A 24,554-nucleotide genomic window follows, 5' to 3' on the forward strand; every position below is an offset into this window, starting at 1 on the left:
ATTCACATTTTTGAGCTATGCACATTAATATTGCAGCAATGACACAATATTCCTCCTTTGAAACCATTATCCACTCAATACAAATGCAGAAGAAACAGGATACCTTCACTATTAGTGTAATGCTTCTTTTCAGCACCAATACGTTTCAAAATGAATTACAAAAGCTCCCATGACAATTGATGAGCTTTGTATGCTATTAACAATAAATACACAAGCTCTAACAGAAACATGAATATTAGCCATACAGGGCTACATTATTTGTCCCAGAGAGCTGTCCTACTGAGGTTTGTGATGATTCCCTCCAACACCAGGGAATCCTCTGGTAGCACAAAGCACAGAGTATACTGGAACCAGGTAAGAGCATAAAGGTCTCTGCCTGATTATCTCATAGCACACACATTCCAAGGAGCCTTTTAGAGCAAACACTACTAAAATCAGCTCTTGATATTCCCTAAATTACAACAAAGGCCATTTCAGCCCATAGAATCATAGAATACTCAAACTGGAAGGGACCTTGAGAGGTCATAGCATCCAGTCCCCTGCCCTCAGAGAAGGGCCAAGCACTATCTAGACCATCCCTGACAGATTTGTATCTAAGTTGCTCCAGTGATGGAGAATCCACAACCCCTCCAGAAAATGTATTTGTGTTTAACCATCCTCACAGTTGGGAAGTTTTTTCTAACATCCAACAGAAATTTCCCTTGCTGCAGTTTAATCCCATTGCTTCTTGTCCTGTCCTCAAGTTTTCTCTCTCCTCCTTGTAACCCTTTTTTAGGTACTTGAAAACCACAACCATGTCCTCTCTAAATCTTCTCTTTTCTAAGCCAAAGAAGCCAAATAGTAATGGAGAGCTAGCCATGTTAGTCTGCACTCCAACAAAAAAAAAAGAGCAGAAATATAGCACTTTAAAGACTAACAAAAAGATTTATTCAGTGATGAGCTTTTGTGGGACAGACCCATTTCATCAGATCAATCTCATTTCCAATACATTTCCATTGGAAATTAGATTGATTTGATGAAGTGGGAAAGCTCATCACCGAATAAATCATTTTAAGTCTTTAAAGAAACCCAGTTCTTTCAGTCTTCCCTCATAGCTCATGTTCTCTGGACCTTTAATCATTCTTGTTGCTCTTCTCTGGACCTTCTCCAATTTCTTCACATCTTTCTTGATATGTGCTGTCCAGATCTGTGCACAGCACTCCAATTGATGCCTAATCAGCACAGAGTAGAGCAGAAGAATGACTTCTCATGTCCAGCTCACAACACTTCTGTCAATACATCACAGAATCATGTTTGCTCCCTCACCCCAACAGCAGCACACTATTAACTCATGTTTAGCTTGTGGCCCACTATGACCCCTAGATGCCTTTCTGCAGTACTCCTTCCTAGACAGTCACTTCCCATTCTGTATGTGTGAAGCTAATTACATCTTCCTGAATGGAGTATTTTGCATTTGTCCTTGTTAAACATCATCCTATTTACCTCAGACCCAACCCCATATCCAGCTCAGGATTAGGAGGCTTGAAAAGCTTACACATGGGTCCAGCTAAGGAGCTGCAGTTTGCAAATTAATCATTCCCACAACATCACTGTTAAATATTACTCTTCCCATTTTACAGTTGGGAGAAATTGAAACGGAGGAGTTAATTTGTTTATGGCAATAAAACAAGCCACTTATAAGACTGGGCCATAAGCCTAATCTATTAGACCATGCAGCTACTCTAAAAGCTATTTGTATCATTGGTGTTCAGTGAGAAGCCAGTTTTGGAACATGCGGAGCATTTCCAGGAAGTTCTTCAGAGCCTTTGATACCTGATACCCAATATCTTGATGACAGGAGTCTTTGAGGTCTTTCAGCTCCTAACTGGAGATGTTCAATATCTGCCAGGGCCAAACAATAGACCCTGGAGTTAATTGGGTTTGATTGAAAGCAGAATTGTATCTTCCAGTACAACTTAGAGCAGTCCCAGCACTAACTGTAGTTGTGTTTGCTGCAGTGGTTCCATCAGGACATGCTCAAGGTCAGCTAGTCAGCAGCAGAATCTAGGAGCTCCTAGCTCCAACCCTTGGGTTGCCAAGTTTCTGATTGAAGAAAAACAGAATATTCTTACTCCCCCTTCCCTGCCCTGTCCCAACTCACTCTGTTCCCTCTACCTTTGTCACTCATTCATTTTCACCTGGCTGGGTTGGAGGCGACTGGGTGCAGGAAAGGGTACAGGCTACGGTTGGTGGTGCAGGCTTTGGGATGGGGCCAGAGATGAGGGACGTGGGGTGCAGGAGGGAGCTCCAGGCTGGGCAGAGGTTTAGGCTGTAGAAGAGGATGTGGGCTGCAGACTGTGCTCACCTCAGGTGGCTCCCTAGTACCTCAGGTTAGCATGTCCCTCTGGCTCCTAGGCATAAGGATGGCCAGGAGGCTCCATGCACTAGCCGCTGCCTCCACAACTCTCATTGGCCATGGTTCCCAACCAACAGGAGCTGCAGAACCAGTGCTCAGGGAAGCACCTGTGCTATGGGCTGACCTCCCATCTGCCAAGGAGCCAGAGGGACACATCAGTTGCTTCCATGAGTTACTCAGAGTTGGCCATTTTGGCCAACTGGACTTGGTAGCAGCTCAGTGAGTTGTGCAGTCCAAAAGCAATCAGGGTCGCTTTTTGACAGTTGTTCCAGTCAAAAAACAGATGCCTGGCAACTCTATAAAATTTTCATGCTCGGGTCATTAGCTTAAGCCTCTCTCTCAAAAGTTAACTTATCTGCTCAAGAAAGCAGATTTTATCTACATTTCAATGGCTGTGTCATGTCAGGTTGCTGACTACAGTAGAAAATGGACACAAAAAAGTCCTTAATATTTCTGCTCTGAAGTAGAAGGCTCCATTAAAGGCGCATAAATTTTTCTGCAAACTGATTTTTTTTTATAATTACTTGAAATAAGAAGATTTCCATTCCAAGGTTTTCCCTAAAATTTGCCTTCCTTTAAATACAGAAAAAATGTGGGCCTCAGCCTGACAATATCCCTGTAAACCAAAAACTTTTTTTTTAATTAAAGTTATTCAGAAACCTGGCATTGAATTTAAATCCTTACTGCCCTCAGCCAAAAGGAAACAGGAAACCAATAGATTTTTTTTTAAAACTTGGAGCGGTATTTGTAACTAAGACATATGTGTGAGGAAGTATGGGAAGAGAAAGTTAAATATTGTAAAAATTAAAAGGCTGATAGGAATAAGGAGATTTTGATGTTTTCAGGGTCCTTTCAAAAAGGACTCCTGTGTAGATGAGCCACATGCGAGTGAAACGCAGCACTTTTGAAGTGCTGCAGCAGGTGGCATGAGAATGAGGTGCTAAATATTCGTTTCAGCTCCTCATTAGCATTCTTTGATTTGGCCATTAGCACAGACATTTCAAAGTTTTTCGTCAAGTGTAGATGTAGCCATAAAGTAAATGAACTACATGGGGCCTTTCAAATGGAAGAGACTGTGAAGGCCTTAATGGTCTGTAAAATTAAACAAAGCACAAGCGTAGATGAACTGTAGATGAACACATCTTTTCTGCAGACCAGAAGAATTTCCAGATTTCTGAATAAATTTCTTTATAACAAATGCTAAAAACCATCACATTTTAAATGATAAAAACCCACTACTCAACACCCCCTTATCCAAACTGATAAGGCGGGAGCTAGAATTGCAATAACAATTTCATTGTTCTTTAATCCAAATGTTATCAAACTCAGTCCTGGTCTACATTACCCGGGTAAATTGTCCTAATTTATGTTACTCCAGCTCCATGAACAAGGTAGCTGAATTCAAAACAGTTTAGGTCAACTTACTGTTGTATCTAAAGCATGCTGCTTCAACAGGAGACACTCTCCCCTAAATTTACCTTGGCTCATTCCCATGGAGAATTGAAGTTGAATGCAGAGCCACTAAATTGACTCCCGCTGTATCAGTGACAGCAGTGTCAATCCCCAGTAACAGTACACATGGTATTAGCCTTCAGATTACATCTTGGTCCACACAAGCCCCTTTCATCTGATGGTTGACATAATCACAGAGGTCCAGCTCCATAGAGCAACCTGCAAAATCTGTATGGGCTGAGGTGCAGTCACAGAAGACGCCTGGGGATTTTCCCTGCTGTGCTGATCATGCCACTGACACCCACCTTCTTGCTCTCTGCGGCCCCCTCCCCTTCCCCCTATTCAGCTGAACCAGATCCTCTGGTCTTCCCCAGCCAAGGCACAGAGTTGGTGTTACTGACCCTCCCCTCTGCCTCCAAAGAGCAGTGCAGACACTGTTTAACTACAGCTCTGTGTGGATGTAGTTCTAGGTCACAGCACCTAGAAGAGATCAAAACCTCAAATAAATCCATCTCTCTCCATGCAAAAGATTTGCACAAGGAAAGCACATTAGGTAAGCCCCCTTTATCAAGAAAAGGGAGCTCTGCACAGTGGTAGCCCTCCCCAGGTAATAAACAATTTACACTGAGCTTGAGTATAAAAAAAAGGTAGGATTTGAGCGGTTACTCATAAAAACAGGTATATCAGAGCGAGTCACTAAATCAAAACAGAAGAGAAATGCATAGCTAATTCTATTCTTGCGGGTTCTTACTCTAAACACCCGCCTTTGTATAAGATGAAAGCCTCACGTCAGGAATGATCTTATCCTGACTTGGGTTTCCAATAAAGTTCTCTTTCTTGGAGTGTGTCAGGCAATTTCCAAGGCAGGCTGAAGACAAAGATTGAGGAATCCCAAGGCCCTCTCTATGCCTTTCCTCTGTGCAGGCAATTCCATTGCTTCTTTGTATAAAAGTATACCCCAAGATAGCGACTCTCAACCTGTCCCTGTCCTTCTTAGGCAAACAGCCATTTTCTGCTTGTGTGTCTGAACAGACAGTAAAGTTCTTCAGATGTGGATTCCCCCCACCCCCACCACCCCCATGAATTAAGTAGACCTAGCCACTAACAGTCATATTCTCACAATAGGGTAACCACACTTCCTGTTGAGGTCTTCATGGAGACAAATATTTGCAACACAAACGTGTCAACAATACTTATAACTTCAACTACAAAAATGATGTATTCACAAAAATAGGATTTACTGGTCCAGCAGATTATACCTTTGAAAGTGGTGGGTTATAAGACACATTTTTCACAAAGCATCTCTGAGTAATGAATATCTATATTCAGAACCCATTTTCCATTAGTCATGGGGAGGATCCATCACACTGGCTTTAGACCCTTTTCTTGAACTTCTAAACCAAGATAAACCCTGAAGAGAAGTCAGCAGGAGTTTTGGGGAAAAAGCTGTATTTCATGAACTAAAGGTGGCCTGGTTGTAAATATTACCACCACGCAAAACACAGAAATCACTGTTAATATTGACACCATTACCTTCTATACACTCATACTCACTCTTCAAACACTTAACTTTTTTTTTTTCTTTTTAAAATCTAACCAGCAAAGAAATGAAACCATGGATAAAAAGGTGCCCTTCGTATTAAGCAGTAGGGGTGCAATGCCAGCAAATAATCAATCTTCTCATCACCTCACAAAGAAATTTTTAGTTACTTGCTAGAACTTAAGAGATACCAGAACACATAACAGCAACGAAGGGTCCTGGGGCACCTTATAGACTAACAGAAAAGTTTTGAGCACGAGCTCTCACTTCATCAGATGCATCTGATGAACTGAGTCTGTGCTCACGAAAGCTCATGCTCAAAACTTTTCTGTTAGTCTATAAGGTGCCCCAGGACCCTTCGTTGCTCTTACAGATCCAGACTAACACGGCTACCCCTCCGATACAGAACACATAAGGGATCTTAGCAAAACAGCAGATTAATAAACTATATTGTCGCCTCTAGCAATGTGGATTCAAATCCTGATTAACACTAAATTTCTTAGGCTCTTCTTAAAGCTGGTGGGCATGTTTCACAAGGACTGCATCTAAGTTCTCTCAAAAGATTTTTCTAAAGGGGGCTCTTTCAAAAGGTCCCACAGAGCGTCTATGCACAAAAACTATTCTTTTGAAAGTAAATAGAAAGAATTTGGTGCTCCTTTCAAAATCGTTCTTCCTTTTCCATTTCAGGAAGAGTGCCCCCTTTCAAAAACTTCTTTTCAAAGAAAATGTGTGTAGACATTCCACGGGCTCTTTTTTTCAAAAGAGCAGTCCTCATGAGGTGTGATTTTTTGATCCCTGGCCTGTTGTTGTGAAAGAGCAGGGGAAGGGTGGACACTCTCTTTCAAAAGAGCAGATCACTCTTTTGATCCGCTTTTTTGTTTGTGGATGTACTCTTTTGAAAGAAGCTCTTTCGAAAGAGATCTTCTGGAAGAGCTTCTTTTGAAAGATCTCAGTAGTATAGATGTAGCCAAGATATTATTAAGTTAAAAAATAAAAAGTGGGGATTTAGGTAGGCTGCAAATTACAGCATCTGCTGTGGAAAAGCTCTGAAGGACATAACTACCTGAATCATTCTGCACACCTATAATGTTGTTCTCTCTTATTTCCCAATCATCTCCTAAATAAAATCAGAATGTCAGAGTCAGGAATCTAAATTGAGTTTGTGGAGCTGTTAATCTTTTGGGGCATTTTAATTCAAAATTTTAAACTTGAATGAATTCACATTATATTCTCTCATTTGGAGCAGATTGGAAGGGAAAAATAGTATGGATTGGGCAACCGAGGAAATTAGTATGTTTATTAGACTTATATTTTTAACAACATATGCACATATCCTCACAAGTCTGTAAATCTGTAATTCCTAAATATGGAAAGTGGATCTTCATCACATAATTTGCTGTGTGTTCTAATTTTTGCAAAAGATTGGCCCAGGTCTGTACTACTGCAGGTCAGGCTGTTTTATATTACCTAATAGGTATACAATCAAAATCAACATCGCTGTATGTATCTGCTAGTGCTGCCAGCACAGGGCAACCTTCATTCTGCCAAAAAAAAAACAAAAGTAATCAGTAAAAGGTCATCACTACTGGGGCTATGTCTACACTAGAGGGTTCTGTCAACAAAACTAGCATTTTGTCAACAAAACCCAGGGAACTCAAGGTGTTCTGTCAATGGTAAATCGACACAATGCAGCACTTTTGTCAACAGTCTTATTCTGCTTCCCAGCGGGCATAAAGCCTCTGTCAGAGATCTCTCAACAGAAATCCACTCTGGACATTCCAGGGGCCCTCTGTCAGACAGGGCTTCCAGGACACCGAGCAGCCCTGTCTGCTGTGCTTCCAGTTGGCCATTTTATCAAGAGAACAGCCAAGCAGCCCAGTCACTCTGATACAGCAGATCACACCTTTGATCCGCTTGATAATTTGGCTGAGAACTGTCAAGAGAAGTTTGTTGGAAGATATTTTCTGACAAAAATTTCTGTCGACAAATCGCTGTAATCTAGACATAGCTTGGCAGTCCAACTTTCAATCACCAATGACAGCCAAATGCAACTTAGGGAGGTACTATATATTACAGCACATACATCACACTGTAAAATAGATTATGGGTAAAGTAAAATGGTCAATTAGGGATTAAATGTTTCTAATAATATTGATAAACTGTTTGCCTCAATTGTGAAGCACGGTGAGATCTACTGATGAAAAGTGCTATATAAGAGCTAGGTATTACTCCTGTTATAAAACTACTAATATTTAAAAATAGTGTTAGAGTTTAAATTTAAAGAGACTCATGGAAAAAGAAATGAAAATAAAAGAGAAGAAAAACCTATCAAGGTACTCCAAAATGAGAGGCAGGGAAATTAACACAGAAAATAGTTTTAAACAGAGCAGCAGACACTTTTTTAAAAAAGCTGAAGTGGATTTCAAGGTTACAAGTTCTGTCAAAGGCCCAATTCTGTGCTCTCTCAGCTCTTATCAATCTCCCAGAGACGTTAATGATAATTTTGGCTGAATTAGACTTAACTGAAGATCTCTACTGTGGTTAAAACTGCTGAACAGAAGGGAAGGATGCCAATCATTTAATAATACCTCAAATACCTTAGAATTATGAGTTAGGAGATAAATTTAGACTTGGCCCAATTCCCCTAACTTCAGCATAGGTGTGCCCATTTATAACCTGAAGTTGGTCTGAAAAGTTTCTGGGTATACATTTTCCTGGAAAATGAGTCTGACACTCCCTGAATTCTGTGCTATGTTATTCATATAATGGCTTTTTTATATAAAGGCAATTACAGAAATCATACGTCAGCATTCCAAGCCAAGGGTTAGGTGCAGCAGTCTAAACAGAAGACGAAGACAATGCAAAAAATTATGAGCCATGTACATCATATATAGGACATCAAAAATGGAAGCATGAAGTAAAGAAAGACAGGACTTACTATCAGTTTTTATGTTAAAGTATAGTAAAGTACTTTGGGAGAAAAAGAGCTAGTTTTGATGACAGTCATGCAACATTCATCTTGAGAGTGCTACAAGGCAATGACATAAAGCCACTAAGTATTAGAGTACATCTCAGCAGTCTTAGAAGAAAGAAAACTCACTGAATGAACAGGAAGACTGAACTGCTGTCTTGCCATTATAGGTGGTCTCACCAGGTCAGACATGAGGAAAGATATGGGAAGGATCTAATACTGCAACTAAATAAGCATAGCTGGACTGCTGCACCTGAAAGCTCTCATCTGCAGGTTTGGAATCGCCACTGATTATGATGCTGTGTTCTACATGTAAATCACTTCAGCACTCCATTTTTTTTTCAAGTGCTAAATTCAGTCAGAACCACTGACAGTGGGCTTCAGAGAGAAAGTTACAAATCTGCAATAAGGTAAGAAACAAAATTTAGGATAAGAAACAACTTTTCTTGAGAGGCATAAGGAAAATGGGTCACTTATACCTCCTGTCACACTACTACACCCAGTGGTTTCTAGTGGAGATAACAATGCCAACCAAAGGTCTAGAAGGCCCTGGAGAGTAGAAATACATTGTCCAGTGTAGGGAGAGGAAGATCCTAGTACTACAGCAGATATGTGCATTTATATTAGTATGGTTTTCATATCATGTGTCTTGTTGTGGACCACTAAAACAGTGTATTATTTCACCTTGCAATGTTTAAGTACGAAAATCAATAGGTACAAACTTTGTCCTTGGCTGAAGCTATGGTGTCCCATTCAAGTCAATGAATGAGTCTAAGAAGTCATTGGAAGCCCACATGTACCCTTCACTCATCTCATTTTAACAATAATTGCCACACACCCCAGTCCATCGGCTGACACAGCATACTGGATTTGAGAGTGTGATATAAAAATATTAGAGCTGTTGGGTGGGAAATGGAGAAAAGATTCAATGGCTTCAGTGAGGCTTTTTTGATGGTCTTTGTCAGACACACACTGAGTGGTTTGTGTTCACTGCCAAGAGGTTTACTGCTCACAGAGGGGTGACTGTGAAGAGACTCTGAAGGGATGCCTGCTAAAAGCTGTAAGTGGCAGGGAGCAAGTCTTAGCAGATAGACCCTACCTACCATGCTTACCAAAGGGACCTGAGGCTGTGACAGAACTGGTGGTGGTAAGTCCCTCCTCCCCTCCCTGCTGCATATGCACAGAAGCACACTAGAAAACCCTGAGATATAATAAGTGAAAGGATGTTGGGGCCCAGAGCTGCAGCTGAAGACCTGATGCCAGGACACTGGACACTACTGCCCTGCAATGAGCGAAAACAGATTGGTTGAAGGGCCAAGTCAGGAAATGAAACAGGTCACTGAAAACTGCAGCAGCTGTAACATGGTGCTGTAGTCAAGGGGAACATGTTATACCATGCCTACCCATTACAAGACATGGCAGAGGCGAGTTTAGTCTTCTTAGAGGGACAAACTTATCTTTCTCTTGCAGAACTGTCCAGCTTACTTCAAACATGCAACCCTCTTGAATAACCTTATCCAAGATCGTGGTATCCTCTAAAACATCATTTTAACAAAAGCCATTAATATACTTTGGAATCATAATTTTCTAAAGCATGAGATAGTCCTCATACACAAGTGTTGAATAAACATACATGATTTCTGCCAGCATTAAACCAGTGACTGAAACAAATGCTTAGCATGAGACTTCATGTTCTAGAGTTACAGGAACTGAAGACAATGTTGAAACAACCTAGCTGGACCACTCCTGCTGTCAAAAAGACGAAAGGTGTGTTCTACTTAAGTTTCAATGGATCTGTTCCCACAACGTTAAAATAATCAAGTCAGTGGAAGATTTACCACACTGAGGATAATGTGTCCAGGGCTAATGAGTTTATTATACTATCAGGTGTCTGCTATCTTAAGAGTGCCAAAATGTATTCACCTTCATGCACAATATTTTTCTTGTGCTGCTTTGCTACTACCAAATACAACTGATCTCCAGTTTACTTTTCACTTTCTTCTAAATTTAAACATAGTACAACCATAATTATCAAGATACTAAGAGGATGAGTCAAAACAGCAAAACAGGGATTCGAGCAAAGATGTACCACTTTAATGACAGAAAAGCTGCATTTTCACAGAGCCTGATGACAAAATTTATTCAGAATGATTCATAAAAATAACCGAAGAACTGAACTGTACTCACGCTAACAGCATGTAAGTATGGTGTCAGAAAGACATGAGGCACTTCTGTTGAATTTTACTATGTAGTTGGCCAGGCAAGATAAGAAATCTTGATGTAAGGTGCTGTGACACACATATTTCTTGGAGATTTGACTATATAAAATGTGAGAATGTTTGCAGCCAAACTAAACAATGCTTACTTCAATCTGTGTATTCACAAAAAACCCAGAATGGAAAACAGTGCCCATCCGCCTTCTCGCAAAGCTTCTTAACAAGTACTTAAAGCTACAGGCAACACCTCTCACAGTTCTCAGCCATCAGGCACAAAAGTAACCATGAGCTATAATTTTGTCCTATCAAACACTAGGGCCATGCCTACACTACAAAATAACTTCAAAGTTGCTTACCTTGAAGTAAGAGACTTCAAAGCTGTGCATCTACACACACCCTACTTTGAAGTTAAGCTTCTAAGTAGGGCACTACTCCATTCCTAGGAATGGCGTAAGGTCTTCAAAGTAAGGGAAAACCTGTGTAAACACTCTGCAGGCTACTTTGAAGTAGCCCAACTTTGAAGTTAATTTCAAGATTAGTTCCTAGTGTAGACACACCCAAGGAGAAGTAAAGGACAGGCAGACAGTCTATATCAGCATCAGTGTTTAATAACAGTGGCGTTGATCCCCTTGCACTTCTACCAAAAATGCAATCGCTATAATTGAATAACAAAACCAGATGCACAAGTCAATACCCATTAAATCTTCATTTACTTATCAGACACGAGGGAGGAATGTGAGTAAATGAGAGGGAAGAGAGGAAAGCCATTTACCTGCTGAGAGAGAATGTGACACTGCAGTACCTATCAGGACACAGTGAGAGGTAGAAAAGACTTCTAACCAACGATCTTAGACACTCCTGGAGGAAGATCAGCTCACATCCTGTTGCCCCAGCCCATGCAGACGGAAACATGGAGGGAAGTAGAGAACCAGTAGCCTGTGCTGTGGGCACAAGGGGAGCTAGTGATACCCAAAGGCAGATATGGCAAACCCAAGAGGCTTAGAGGGTACAAGGCCTACCTAAACTCCCAATCGTTACAGGCATTAAACAGCCCTTCTTCTGGAGGAGGCTGACAACCAAAGTGACATATATAATGAAGCTGATACCATGTCACAGCCTGAGTGTTTTGTCTCCCTCTGGTGGGAGGGAGGAAACATGTCTCAAGCCTGTAGAAGACAGTATAAGAGGAGTGACTTTCTTACCTATCAAAAGGTGCAGTCTATTTAAAACATTTCCACCCATTTCCACCCATCCAACATTTCCCTGTGCATGTGCTCCCCCTGTGCAGAGTGGCAGAGGAGAGAAATTAAAGTGTAATGTGATGAACAGTCAATGTATTTTAAAAGGTTTATGCCACTGAGGCTACGTCTACGCTAGCCGGCTACTTCAAAGTAGCCGGCACAACGTCGAAATAGCACCCATCGCGTCTACACGCGCCGGGTGCTATTTCGATGTTGAAATCGACGTTAAGTGGCGAGACGTCAAAATCGCCATTCCCATCAGAAGAACGTCGAAGTAGGGTGTGGGTAGGCGATCCACGTCCCGCTACTTCAAAATAGCGGAGTCCTCCACGGCAGCAATCAGCTGAGGGGTTGAGACGCTCTGTCCAGCCCCTGCACGGCTCTATGGTCTCTGCACTCAGCGGCTCTTAAAGCCGCAGGGACCCAGAAACCCTGTAGCAGGAAGCTGGCAGTGTGCACGCAGCAGCCCTGCCACGTGGTGTCCCTGCACTGCCAGAGGGACATCATGGCAGCCAGCCAGCCTCACGAGCGCCCCCAGAGCTCCCCCTCTGGGCCATCCCAGGGCTCCCAGGCCTCCAGCTTGCGGGATAGGAAGCGGGGCCCTTCCTGGACAGACCCTGAGCTCCGAGACCTGCTGGGGCTCTGGGGGGAGGAGGTGGCGCTGAATGTCATGGGGAGCATGTGGCGGAACGCGGAGGCGTTCGCCCAGCTGGCCAAGGGCCTGGCTGCCTGGGGTCACCCTGCCCACACTCCTGTCCATGTCAGGAGCAAGGTCAAGGAGTTGCGGCAGGGTTACGCCTGGGCCCAGGACTCAGCCAGCCGGTCTGGGGCTGCCCCCGCCGCTTGCCCCTATTACCGGGAGCTCAGGGCTATCCTGGGCCCCTGGGGCACCTCCTCCCCGCCAGCCACCCTTGACACCATGGCCAACGAGCCCCAGCCGGCCTCGGAGACAGGGTCAGGACTGGAGGCCAGCCCTGCCCCCCCACGCCTACAGTTGGGACCCTCCACCCCAGCCACGGAGTGGTCCAGTGAGAAGGGGGAGCTGGTGCTGGACGTTCCATCCTGCAGCTCCAGCTGGGTGTCTGGCTCATGGGCATCTCCGGAGCCTGGCAGTGCACCATCAGGTACGTACCCCACAGGGCAAAGGCCCCCTGAGCACGGAGTGGGGGCACCACTTGACCGGGGACACCACTTGACCGGGGGCCCCCCACATCCCCAAAACACCCCAGCCTGACATGGCCTGGGCAATCCACAGCACAGGGACAGTGCCACAGCCACCAGTGCCCAGCAGCACCTCCACCCATGGACAGTGCCATGCTCCACCCCCTGGTGGGAGGGGAGAGGGGAGGACCGCTGGAGGGGGCCACCCACAGGATCACTGCACGCACCAGTGTGGGATGGATGGGGTGCGGACACAGGCCCTTGGGGGATGGGGGGTGGGCCACAGGTCAAGGCTGCGTACTCACAGCCTCCCTTCCCCCTTCCCCCCTATTTCTGCAGCTGCACCATCCATCATCCCCGACAGCCCTCCCAGACCACCGGAGCACCAGCTGTCGGGGACACTGCCTGCCCCAGTCCGGATCCACTCCCGGGGATGACACCGCCGCACCACCACCACCTACGACCCGGAGGTGGCTGCCGCCCTCCGGCGCCAGGTGGACCTCATGGAGCGGAGGCTCCAATTCGAGGAGCGGGAGGCCGCCTGGTGCCGGGAGGCCTGGTGCAAGTTCATGGCCACCTTTAACCGGGTGGCCGATACCCCTGAGGAGCTGGTGGCCCATCTGCCTCCCCCCGATGTCCTCGGTCCTGTCCTCCCCTCCTGCTGTCGTCCCGCCCGCTGTCGTACTACCCGCTGCCCCACCCACCAGCTCCTCAGAGCAGGAGCCACCCAGGGCCGTGGACCCACCTCGGCTATACCTCCCCGTGCTCCCGGTCCCCAACCAGCCTTGCCGGGGACCCCAGGTGAGAGGGGGACCGGCCAGCCGGATGTGGCGGGGGTCATGCCCTTCCACCCCCACCCCAGAATGATGTGCCGATGGGTGGCCTGCCCACATCTCCCCCCGTAAATAGTTGTTCCCACCCTTGCATATAGTTATTTATAGTTGACCCCCCCGTTATAGTTTGTAGAGATGTCCCCACTTGTACATAGTTATTATTTTCATTAATCTGTTCTTTTTGCTAATATTATTATTTATTTGCCAGAAAGAGGTGACATTTTTGTTTTTCTTGTAAATAATGACAGTTTTATTTTTCCCAAAACCTGTGTCTCATGTGCTTTTGGTGAGGGTGAGGTGTGGGTGCTGGGGCGGGGTGCAAGGATGGCCGGGGGCGGGGGGGGGTTGCTCACTGGGCCCCCTGGTCAAAGTACTCCGTTAGGGCCTCCCGGACCTGGACCCCGGCCTGGTTGGCCTGGCGGCTCGAGGCGGCAGCTGGCTGGGGGTAGGCTGTTGCGGCCTCCTCTGCCCAGCCCTTAACGAAGGCCTCCCCCTTGCTTTCCACCAGGTTGTGGAGTGTGCAGCAGGCCCTGCTCACCCAGGCCCCCCTCCCCAGCAGGGAGTTCAGCCGCAGGCCTCCTTACCTCCATGAGGACAGCCCCGACTGTGGCCTTTCCCACTCCAAACTGCTGTCCCACGGAGTGGTAGCTGTCTGGAGTGGCCAGCTTCCAGACAGCTATTGTGACCCCCTTCTCAACAGGGAGGGCGCACCGCATGCGAGTGTCCTGGTGCCTGAGTGCGGGGGTGAGCCACTGGCAGAGCTCCAGGAAGGTCGGCCGGCTCATGCGGAAGTTCCACAGCCACTGGTCATCATTGCATTCCCCCATAACCAGGTGCTCCCACTACTCGATGCTGGAGGGGTAGCTCCAGAGTCAGCAGGGCACCCGGCGGGGGAGGGCGAGGAGGGCCCGATGGTCGGAGGCATCTCCTGGTGCTCCTGGGGAGGGCTCCCATTCCAGAAGCTGCTGGGCGGCTGCACAGGCAGCATCTAGAAGGGCGCCTGCTCCATGAGAGACAGCTTGTAGGGCTTCCAGCTGTTGCTGGAGGTCCATGTCTGCCAGCTCGAGGTCTGCGAGGCTTGTCTCACCAATGCAGGGCTGCTCATGCAGTGCAGGCCGAGTGTGTCTGGGAGGGGCCCTTTAAGGGAGCGGCTTGTGTGCTTTGTGACCCGGTTTGTGGGCTTTCCTGGCCCCTTATTTCGAAATAGGGGGCTTGTGTGTGTGGACGCTCCTCGCTTCCCTCCGGGGCGGCTCTTTTTGATGTTCCCTGGTGCTACTTCAACGTTGAACGTTAACGTTTGCCAGCCCTGGAGGACGTGTAGACAATAGGCTACTTCGATGTTGTGTCCTAGTGTAGACATAGCCTGAAAGACTCGAGAATACTACAAGCAATGTGCTTCGGACTACTTCAGTGGGAGTCTAAAAAATCATAGTGCAGAATTTGATCCAAAGGATCGATGTCAGAAGTTTGAAAGAGCAATGTTTTGGTGAAAACCAGGAATAATCTGATTTTACTCAGAATGGGGTTTAATTTTAAAATAAAACCATTGGGGTTGGGGTGTGATACTCTGGTACTGAGTTTCTAATATAACTAGCTCCAGCATGGTACAAGCTAGGTCCATTTCACATCACCATATGGCAGCCAAGCACCTAGAAGCATTGAAAGGACAATAAAGAATTCTTTTGTTCTGCTTCATTCTATAACATGTGACGAAACTTTACTTGTTATCTGAACTATATAACATTATGCTTGATTATAATTAATGTGAATTTGTAAACTGAGCTATATAAAAATATAAAGCTGGAATAGGTCTTCATGACAAGAGGGTAAACTTTAGAGGCATATATTGATGCAGTGCTGACTAGGATTGTGTGGCTTCCGAAACATTTATTTTCTGAAAAGATTATTGGGTTCTGGAAAAAATTGGACAGTAGAGGCATATTTTTAAAAAAACTGAAGACATTTTTGTTAAAGCCTTTTTTTTTAACTGGGTTCATAGTTGGTATATATAATTTGTATGTGCAATTACTGGGTGCCACAGTGGTATTACCAATTACTGCTCACCAAATGCTAGATTAAGCAGTTACAACCACCATGGAAATTTGAGCCAGAAGATTCTGCTCTCAAGTGCATTGCAATTATTAGCAATATTTTAAATGTAGAAACTGAAGGCTGAAAAACTAAGATTTTGTTAGCCTCAGACTATTATATCTTTCTGTATTATTAGGTAGCAAAGAATATTTACATTTTTGTCTCTATCCATACTTCCCTGTTTCTTCATAGCCCAACTCACTTTAATTTAGTTTATATCAATACAATAAAAATAAAAATAAAAACAAGACCTCTTATTTGTAACCTATACAATATAAGAGGAGTGTGTTCTATGAGGAATGGGAGTGGAGGCATACAAAGTCTACTTGCATTCAGTAGAACAGGTCCCTTCTGCAGTGCTCAAAGAAGTGATATGACAGGAAGCACTTCAAACACCTGTACCACATCACCAACAGCATCTGGGAACTATTAGGGCACCACTCCCTCTGCTTCCTTTCAACAAGCCAGCATATATGCTGACATCAGCCGTACGTGCTAGATAATTACATATGTGCATATTCACAAAAGTATTTAGGCTCCAAACTTCCATTAACATTAAAGGCTGGATTAAAGCAGAAGCCGAAATAATCCCTCCCTTTCATTTTATTTTATTTTACTTATGTGGGCCACACTCTATTCTACAGGTCAGCAACCAAAATACCAAGAAGAGCCATTTTTTTTTTCGAATTCAGTAAAAAATCTCAGTAATTCAAGAGCCGCAATACATGTGAATATGAGATGGTCCTGAATAAATAACAAATCATACTTTTTGTAACTCCTAATTTAAGAACAGCGCATGCACATTTACTGCAGACAACTCACAAACTTTTTACATATTCTATCCCCTCACTTTTTACATATTCTATCCCCTCACACTTTACGTGTGTGTTTGTACCACTATCTTCCTGACTTTTGCTCCTAAACCTATTTTAATTATGCCAATTTTACTTCCCATTTAATTTCAGTTCTCTTTCTTAAAATGCTTTTCACAACAGGAATGCCACAAACTTCCTTTTCAAAATCAGTGTACACAGTTATCTGAAAGACAATACCATCTCACTAAACACTGTTTTCTCCAAAAAGTTAAAACGTAGCCTATGTATCCAAGTTACTTCATTCCAATGAACACTTTTAATTCCCATTGTGAGGCTAGACTGTGCTACATAATATTTCTGTACAGGTTCTTCCATCCTCTGAATTTCCGTTTGCGGAGTTTCGTTTGCATGCTTTCAGGTGGGAGACGTGATCCAAAATCCCATGCACCTCACAGAAATCTACAACAGCTCTGTGGACCCTGACTGCCTCCCAACCCTGTGGCAGAAAGACTGCACTACAAGCTACAAGGAGAATCTAGTCTCCCCTTTTCTCCTCTGATTGATGACATGCTTTTAGAGCTGAAGAAGAAAGGAAAGAAAGCTAATGTTAACTTGCTGATTTCTTGACAGGCTGAAGCAGAGAGGATACAAAAGGAATCAGTTGTCTCTTCACCTATCTTCTCACCATCCTGAAGTCATATTTCCACTGAAGGGATGCTATGGATCAGGCAAAGGGAAAAAACATGAAGCTGGCACTCCTAACCCAGATCCTTTGGATGTCACTTCTTTTTACTAGTAACTATTCAGGGAAGGAGAGGACAACAGCATGTCTACCTCTTAGTTTGATTGTGTAACAGTATTTATGTGTCCTAGTAAATGTTAAAATGGCAAATCAGTGAGAGACTAGCTGGACAAGGAAATAACTTTTATAGGGCCAACTTCTTTCTATTGAAAGCACTGAAATACAATGTTTGAGATTTATTACTAGTTTTCTTCATATAGTAACTGAAGAAATATGAGCCTTTAACTATCGGACATCCAATACAGAGAGACTAATGAAATATGTATCAGCTGTTTATAAAATCAGGTTCAACCATGTGATTAGTCATTTTTCCTTAATTGTCTAGTATCAACTCGATAAAGAGCGAAAAAGTTTGCTAACCTCTACTAGAAGTTTTAACACTGACATAACACGGACAGTGTTCGAAACTTCTAGTCAAGCGTACTGGTTCAGCATAATATTACTTACTTTCAGACAACATAGATTTTGACCTTGACTATTAGTCTATAATATTAGCCAGGAATGAAAGTATGTTTGTAAAAAAGTTTCTTTGTTTCTTCATTTAGAAAATGAAATTATTGAACATGTGTATGTTCTTGCAACAAAAATGTCTTAAACTCTCAGCATCCAAATTTGATATCCTAGTAAATCAGGGAATAGGTGAAATAGGGCTTAATTCAGAAAGGGCAATTAAGCATGGTAGAATGAGTTTGCTCTTGGCAACATTATATGGGAGACACCCCCTAGACAGAAGCCAAATAAACTCAGACTTTTGGATAAAGAGAAAGCACTGGAAGACTAAAAGTAACTTGAATTTGCTGGTGGACCCTGATCTATTAAAATATTTGCTGTCTGGCATTCATGATGTGTATTTTTGGAATATTTTGATAAGACAGTGTCCAAAATGGAGATGAGAAAGGAAAGTATATGTAAACATTAATGGCTTGGGAAACACTAGGAAGTCAGATCATTCAAACTGAGTTAGAAAAAAAAAACTTGTTTATCTCAAAACAGAAGAACATTCATCATGTTCAATGAATAAAGAAATAAGTACTGTTTAAAGTGAGAAGCACTTTCTGAAGGAGATTCATCAAGTGAAGAAAGCGGAAGAACATGCAGCGCTTCCTGCCAGTCAGCGGGGGAGGGCTCAAATACAGGACAATTCATCCCTTTTCAAATAAGTCAGGACGCCTTTTTGGCATCCCAAATATGGTACTGTCACACCTAATACAGGATGGATGGTCACCCTAATAATCATGGAACAAACAGCCATACATATGCCATTCCTTTAGTGCCCTCATTGTCCTCTAAACCAGGATTCAGCAACCTTTCCAAGTTGGAGTGATGAAATTTGACCTTGACCTCTAGGTACAGTTCGAGTACCAGTGATACTTTTTAATGTCTCTAATAGTCCTACTTACAACAGCTTCATTAACAAATAAAGATGCAGAGCATTGCCATTTAGGTGATGGTTGGTAGCATGAACAGGTCTTTTGTTAATCCACAGGTGGCATGGCTTTGCGCAAGCCCCCAGCTGTATGGCAGAGGGGTGGGGTTGAGCTCCCGACACGCATGCCAATGAAAATCAACTCACATGCCACTCTTGGCACACGTACCAGGGGTTGCTGACCCCTGGTCTAAACCCTCTTGCACTTCTGCAGAGTGGGCTTCCACAGAATAGAGCTTCATGACCTAGCCTCCATACCAAGTGGAAACATGATGGCTCTGCTTCCTTTTAGGACTTCATCTCTTCATTATCCAGGAAGACTTCTCAGCTGAAATCTGATTTTTAGAATGATACAATGTATGAATTATTTCAATAATCTAAGGTTCAAAGAAAGTTTAACACATAATGTGAACATGAAATAAGTCCACTGTTTAAATAAAACACAGTGCTCAAAAGACTTGTTACAGTAAAGGACTACAAATACAATTGCTGGGCAAGGAGAGAGTGGCTTTGGGCAGAAGGGATGGGGCTGGGATTAACCTCCCCATGCAGAGACTAGTCTCCCCAAATCAGCCCTTCTGCAATGATTTAAAAGGCCCAGGAATCTGACTGCTGCTGTAGTCATTGGAGTTGTACATTTCAGCCATTCTGGTTTCATAGTAAACAGGGACAGGGAAATATGGTCACCCTGCCAAAGGACATTTATTGTCTTGTTTGAACCAACTTCATCATCAGGTAGGAAATATGAAGGCATATTGGTATGCCAGATAAATAAGGGCGCTAAAAGGTGCAACAGAGAGAGATTGGCTTGGGTATTGTTTTTCAGAAGAATCCCTTTCAAAGTTTTGCCAGTATATAAATACAGGAAGTTGAATTATGGATTTCTGAAACCTTATGACACACTGATTAATATTGTGAAATACAGGTTGAACCTCTCTAGTCCAGACCTCTGGTCAGGCAACATCTATGGTGTGGTAGAACCATAGTTGTTGCCTAGACCAGAGAGCTCCAAACCAGAGCTGCAGCAGCAGAGGTTGTCAGTGTCCAAGAGTACAGCCAGTCTGGTAGGCTGTCAGGGGTGGTGGGACCCAGCAGGGAGGGTGGTGCCCCTCTGCCCATAGATTTTACCTATCTGGGTCTGGCAAACTCCATTGTTTGTGATCTGTCAGGTTCCAAGAGTGCTGGACCAGGGAGATCCAGTCTGCAAATGAACTAACACTATGTAGGAAACTATGGATACTCATTGATATTAGGCTGCACAGTCTGCCAAGACAAGACAAAATGTCACAGCTCTTTACCTATCTCTTAATGTAAATTAAGCAAAGTAAAATCAGAAACAGTGAAAGCCCCATACACACACAAATCATACTGGAGGATGAAAAGTCCATAGGAAGGGGAAAACAGTAGGAAGTCATCCTGCCTCTTCCAAAAAGGTTAATTGAACTTTGGGAAATATAAGCAAGGACAAAATCCATTTTGGCATCCATCCCTAGACAAACATGGAGGCCAGCTCACTTGCAAGCTGGGAAAGGTGGGCTCTTCCTTCACATGGGGAAGAGAGGCTGAATTTCTTGAATGGACAATAGGTATGAAACGTGCTTATGTAAAGGTCTTGCGCATTAGGAGATACACAAAAGAGCACTTTGTATTTTTGTGGAAGGTCCTGACTGAGGGACGGTCAGCCATGTCTAGGAAGAAGAATGATCAGAGAGAAACCATTTTGACCAAAGCCTGTATTTTGCTAGATTCAAGTTTTAGACTTAAAGTCTACTTTGTTTTTACTTATGAGTACTTCTACCTTCTTTCTTTATATTTGATCTCACTTAATCCTACTTATATTTTGTAAGTGAACTTTTAATTTTACTATAGACCAATTCAGCGATGTGTTTAAAGGGAAATGTGAATTTACTCCCAGTTAAGTTGACAACTGTCTCCACAGAAGCAACAAACCTTGCTGGACACATGGGTTTGGGGAAGATTCAAGACTGGGAATGTGTTGGAATCATCTTTCTGATTGTAACCAAGGCTGGAAAATGTAAAAGAGAGACTGTAAACGTGCTTCTGGGTATAGAGCTGCTAAACCAGGGTTATTTAAGCACAGAGCTATTCAGGCTATGACCTGCATGCTTCTCGCTAGCTGTGAGCACTCCAGATTGGGAGCTATAGTACTAAGGCTGTAGATAAGGGTTGCAAATAAGGTAGTTTTCATTCATCTGGATTTGCATCTCCTAAATTAATTGACATGGATTTAATGAAATCCACATGGTTCAATTTAATTAAGTCATCACTTAAATGTTAATGTACCTTTACACAGGAGCAATTAAGATATCAGAGATGAAATCTTAGCTCAGCATTTCCCAAACTGTGTTCCACAAAACACTGGTGTTCCATGCAATGTGAACACTTATTTTGTGAAAAAAAAAATGATGCTATCAATATTTTTCCTTCTAAAACATTGAATATGAAACTGTGTGTATCAAAAATACTAAGGTTTTTGAATAGTATTTAGATTGTTGGCACATTAATATTTGTAATATTATAGTTATTATGCGACTGAGTCAATTTGGATTGTTTTGGTACGAGTCGCAATTGGAGAAAACAATCATGTGATGCTGCACCTGATATGAGAATCCAACTTTCCAGCATTATTCCTAATATTAAGCGGATTTCTGATGAAAAGATGCAAAAACACTCTTCTCATTAAAAAAAAAACTGTCAAATGTTATTTTATTTTTTCATTAGTTTTCTGTAAAAACAAATATAACACAAAATGTTAAAATCTCTTCCATACCTAATTTGTTTTGCATTTCTTTTTCATAAAAAATATTTAAGTTTTAAGGAAACAGTCCTTTTCACATTTGTATACTTAATCATAAATATTTAATGATAGTGTTGCTAACTGTCCTCCTATCAAAAGGATACTAGTTCAGATGATTTTCTCGTTTTTTTGTTCGTTGTAAAATAAAAGACATCTATAAAACCTAACTCTTTTAAGTCAAGTTTTAGTTATGTGTAGCAGTTTTTTGGTATGAAACCCTGCAGCCCTCCTCTACCCCACCACCGTCCACACACACCTGACCTGCATGTATGTGTTCCAGCAATATATTTCGAGCTCAGAAGTCTTCCATGGCCAAATTAGTTTAGGAAACACTGTCCTCACTATTACAAAGGAAGACACCAAAATTCATAAAAACCTCTTCTTCCTAAGCTGGGCTTCAACCACCCTTTTAGCTACATATGTATGAAACCAAGAATTGTTTAGAAGTTTATTAAACAGACAGAAAGTAAAACTGCAGCATACATAGGGGAGGGTCAATCTATTTGGCAGCTAACCATTCGTAGTAGGCTCCCTCATCATCTAATGCAGTGTTTCTTAAAACTATGAGCCCACGGAACATCACACTATATATATATATATCAATGTGGAACAGCTGTGAAAATTCTCTTTAAAAATTGTCAGACTAAAAAAACCAAACACAAACATACAGCAAAAACAAAATTAAATAATTTAATCAGGTATCATAGCAATGAAGCAACAACTTTGTATCTGGTTTTAATAACAGAAAATATATACCATCTGTGTATGAGATGAAAAAAGTGTCAGACACTCACAGAACACCAATGTTCCATTGAACATATAGTTTCAGAAACACTGATCGAATGCACATTGGTTCTTATTGGCTCCTATAAGCACACCCAATCATCTAATTCACATTGTTCCTTAGTGGATAAGACTGTGGGATGAAGGCAAGGCCCCTACTGCATCCATGGAACAGCCATACTAAGGGCAGACCCAGAAACTTCCTTTCCTCACAAGTATTTCTAGGCCAGGCATTATTCGTGAAGCTCTCCAGGCAAAGCCAACCTTGGCTGAGAAATGGCGCAAGCTGGCAGCTTCTTTTGTGTTATCACTACTGTTGTTCCTCCAGACCAACACAGATGTCTCCACCAGCATTTTCCCCACGTGCAGCACCCCAATCCTCCAGTGGGGATTTCACTTGTGCCACTGAAGTCAGTTTCAATGTCCTTCCTGTCCTGTCTTGTTTATTCTTGTGAGACAAGTCAGCCAGCACCAGGAAACTCCCTCATTCACACTTGCAGGCCACTGTGCCCCGCTCCTCCGCCAGCCTGTGCCCATTGGTTACTAGGGCACTGGCCCCAGCATAGTGGCCCTCTCCTTTTGTCCATGGCCCTGGGCGTAGGGCGCTCTATGCCTTCCCCTCCTGGGGTAGCAGAAGCCGACCGAGGGGGCTGCACTGCGGCCAGCGGGGATGAGAGCCGCCTGCCTCTACCTCCCCCGCCCCCGGGCCATGCCCGGCGCGTCACCTGCGGTAAGTCGCTGCACCTTGGTGAGCGGCGGCTGCTGCAGGGCCAAGGGCAACACGCGCGCGCACGTAGGCACAGAGGACGGGGACGGAGGGACACACGCGCGCGCGCGCCCGCGGCTAGGCTCGGGGCGAAGTTGTGCGGACTGTGGGGAAGCATCAAGAGGCGCCTCCCGCGCCCCCCCCCCCCCGCCGCTAAGCAGCCCCATGGGACCTCCAAAGCGCCCCCCTTCCACCCGTTCCCCGCCCCGCACCTTTCCCCCAGTCCCGCCCCTCCCCGCCCGTCAGCCCGCGCCCCTCTTCCAGTGGGCGCCCAGCAGAAGCCAGGTCTCCGGCTGCCCCGCCTCTCACCTCGCTTCAGGACCGCTCCTCCGGCCGCGGCTGCTGTGTGCTGGGCGGGCGGCGACAGCGGGGATTTGTCCCCGGGACTCTTCCCGCTCCAGCGACAGTGGGGAGCGCGTCCGGCGGAGAGGCAGAGCCCGGCTGTCCCCTCCTCTGGGTCTCTGAGGCACGAACTCAGCCCCCTCCTCAGCCTTGCATGACGCCCTGCTGCCGCCTCCGCGCCCGGCTCCTCAGCGCTGTGCCCCTAGCACCCGCCGGGCACATGGACCGATATTGACATACGTCCTCTGGAGCCTGGGGGCACGCTGCCACACCGCAGCTCCGGGAGCGGGAAGTAGCTGGTGCAGCTTCCAGGCCGTTCAGTCAACCAGAGAGGATTTTTTTTTTACCCTCTCCCCACCTGCGAGGTCTGCTCTCCAGATCCCCAAGCGCCTTCCACTTCCATACGCTGCCCAGAGACTCCCAACACAGGGGATCTCTCCACTGGGCAGTCCCTGTCCCCCGCCTCCGGTAGGAGGGGTCTATTCTCCTTCCCTCCAATCAATCCGCCAGCCCGTTCCTCCTCCCCCCCCCCCCCCCCCCACCGGCCCTCTGGAACAAAAGGAGGTGTTAGCCATAAGGAGAAAAGTCCAGTGTTAGGCAAACAAGACTTGAAACTAGAAGAGTGACGTTGCTGCAGGGTTTTCAATTGCTACAGCTAGATCCTGACGTTTTGAGGCTCAGTTCCCCAAAAGCCACTTATATGAACAAGCCTAAGCCATCAGTGTATCAACAAAGTTAGACTGCCCCCCCCAGGCACCCCGGTGCACCAGGGCTGGAAAAATAGGGGCTTCTTCAACTGCATCCTGATGGAGCCAATTGATATTTGAATCTGCAGCTCTCCAGCCCCCCAAAAATGCAAGTCTCTGTCCATCAGAATTATCTGATTCCTAGATGCTAAAACC

At 44.4% G+C, this 24,554-nt stretch overlaps 1 protein-coding gene across 2 annotated transcripts in view; it reads right to left on the reverse strand.

Annotated features, from left to right (window-relative positions):
* The window catches only part of UGT8 (UDP glycosyltransferase 8), a 92,797-nt gene extending 68,750 nt beyond the window's left edge, over positions 1 to 24,047 (reverse strand). For both annotated transcript variants that reach the window (XM_074991963.1, XM_074991961.1), the window contains exon 1: positions 23,620 to 24,047. The gene's annotated coding sequence lies outside the window, so the exon portion shown is untranslated. The remainder of the gene's footprint in view (positions 1 to 23,619) is intronic.
* Positions 24,048 to 24,554: the final 507 nt, after the last annotated feature.

Source organism: Carettochelys insculpta, chromosome 4 (assembly GCF_033958435.1).
Source record: "Carettochelys insculpta isolate YL-2023 chromosome 4, ASM3395843v1, whole genome shotgun sequence".
NCBI lineage: Eukaryota > Metazoa > Chordata > Testudines > Carettochelyidae > Carettochelys > Carettochelys insculpta.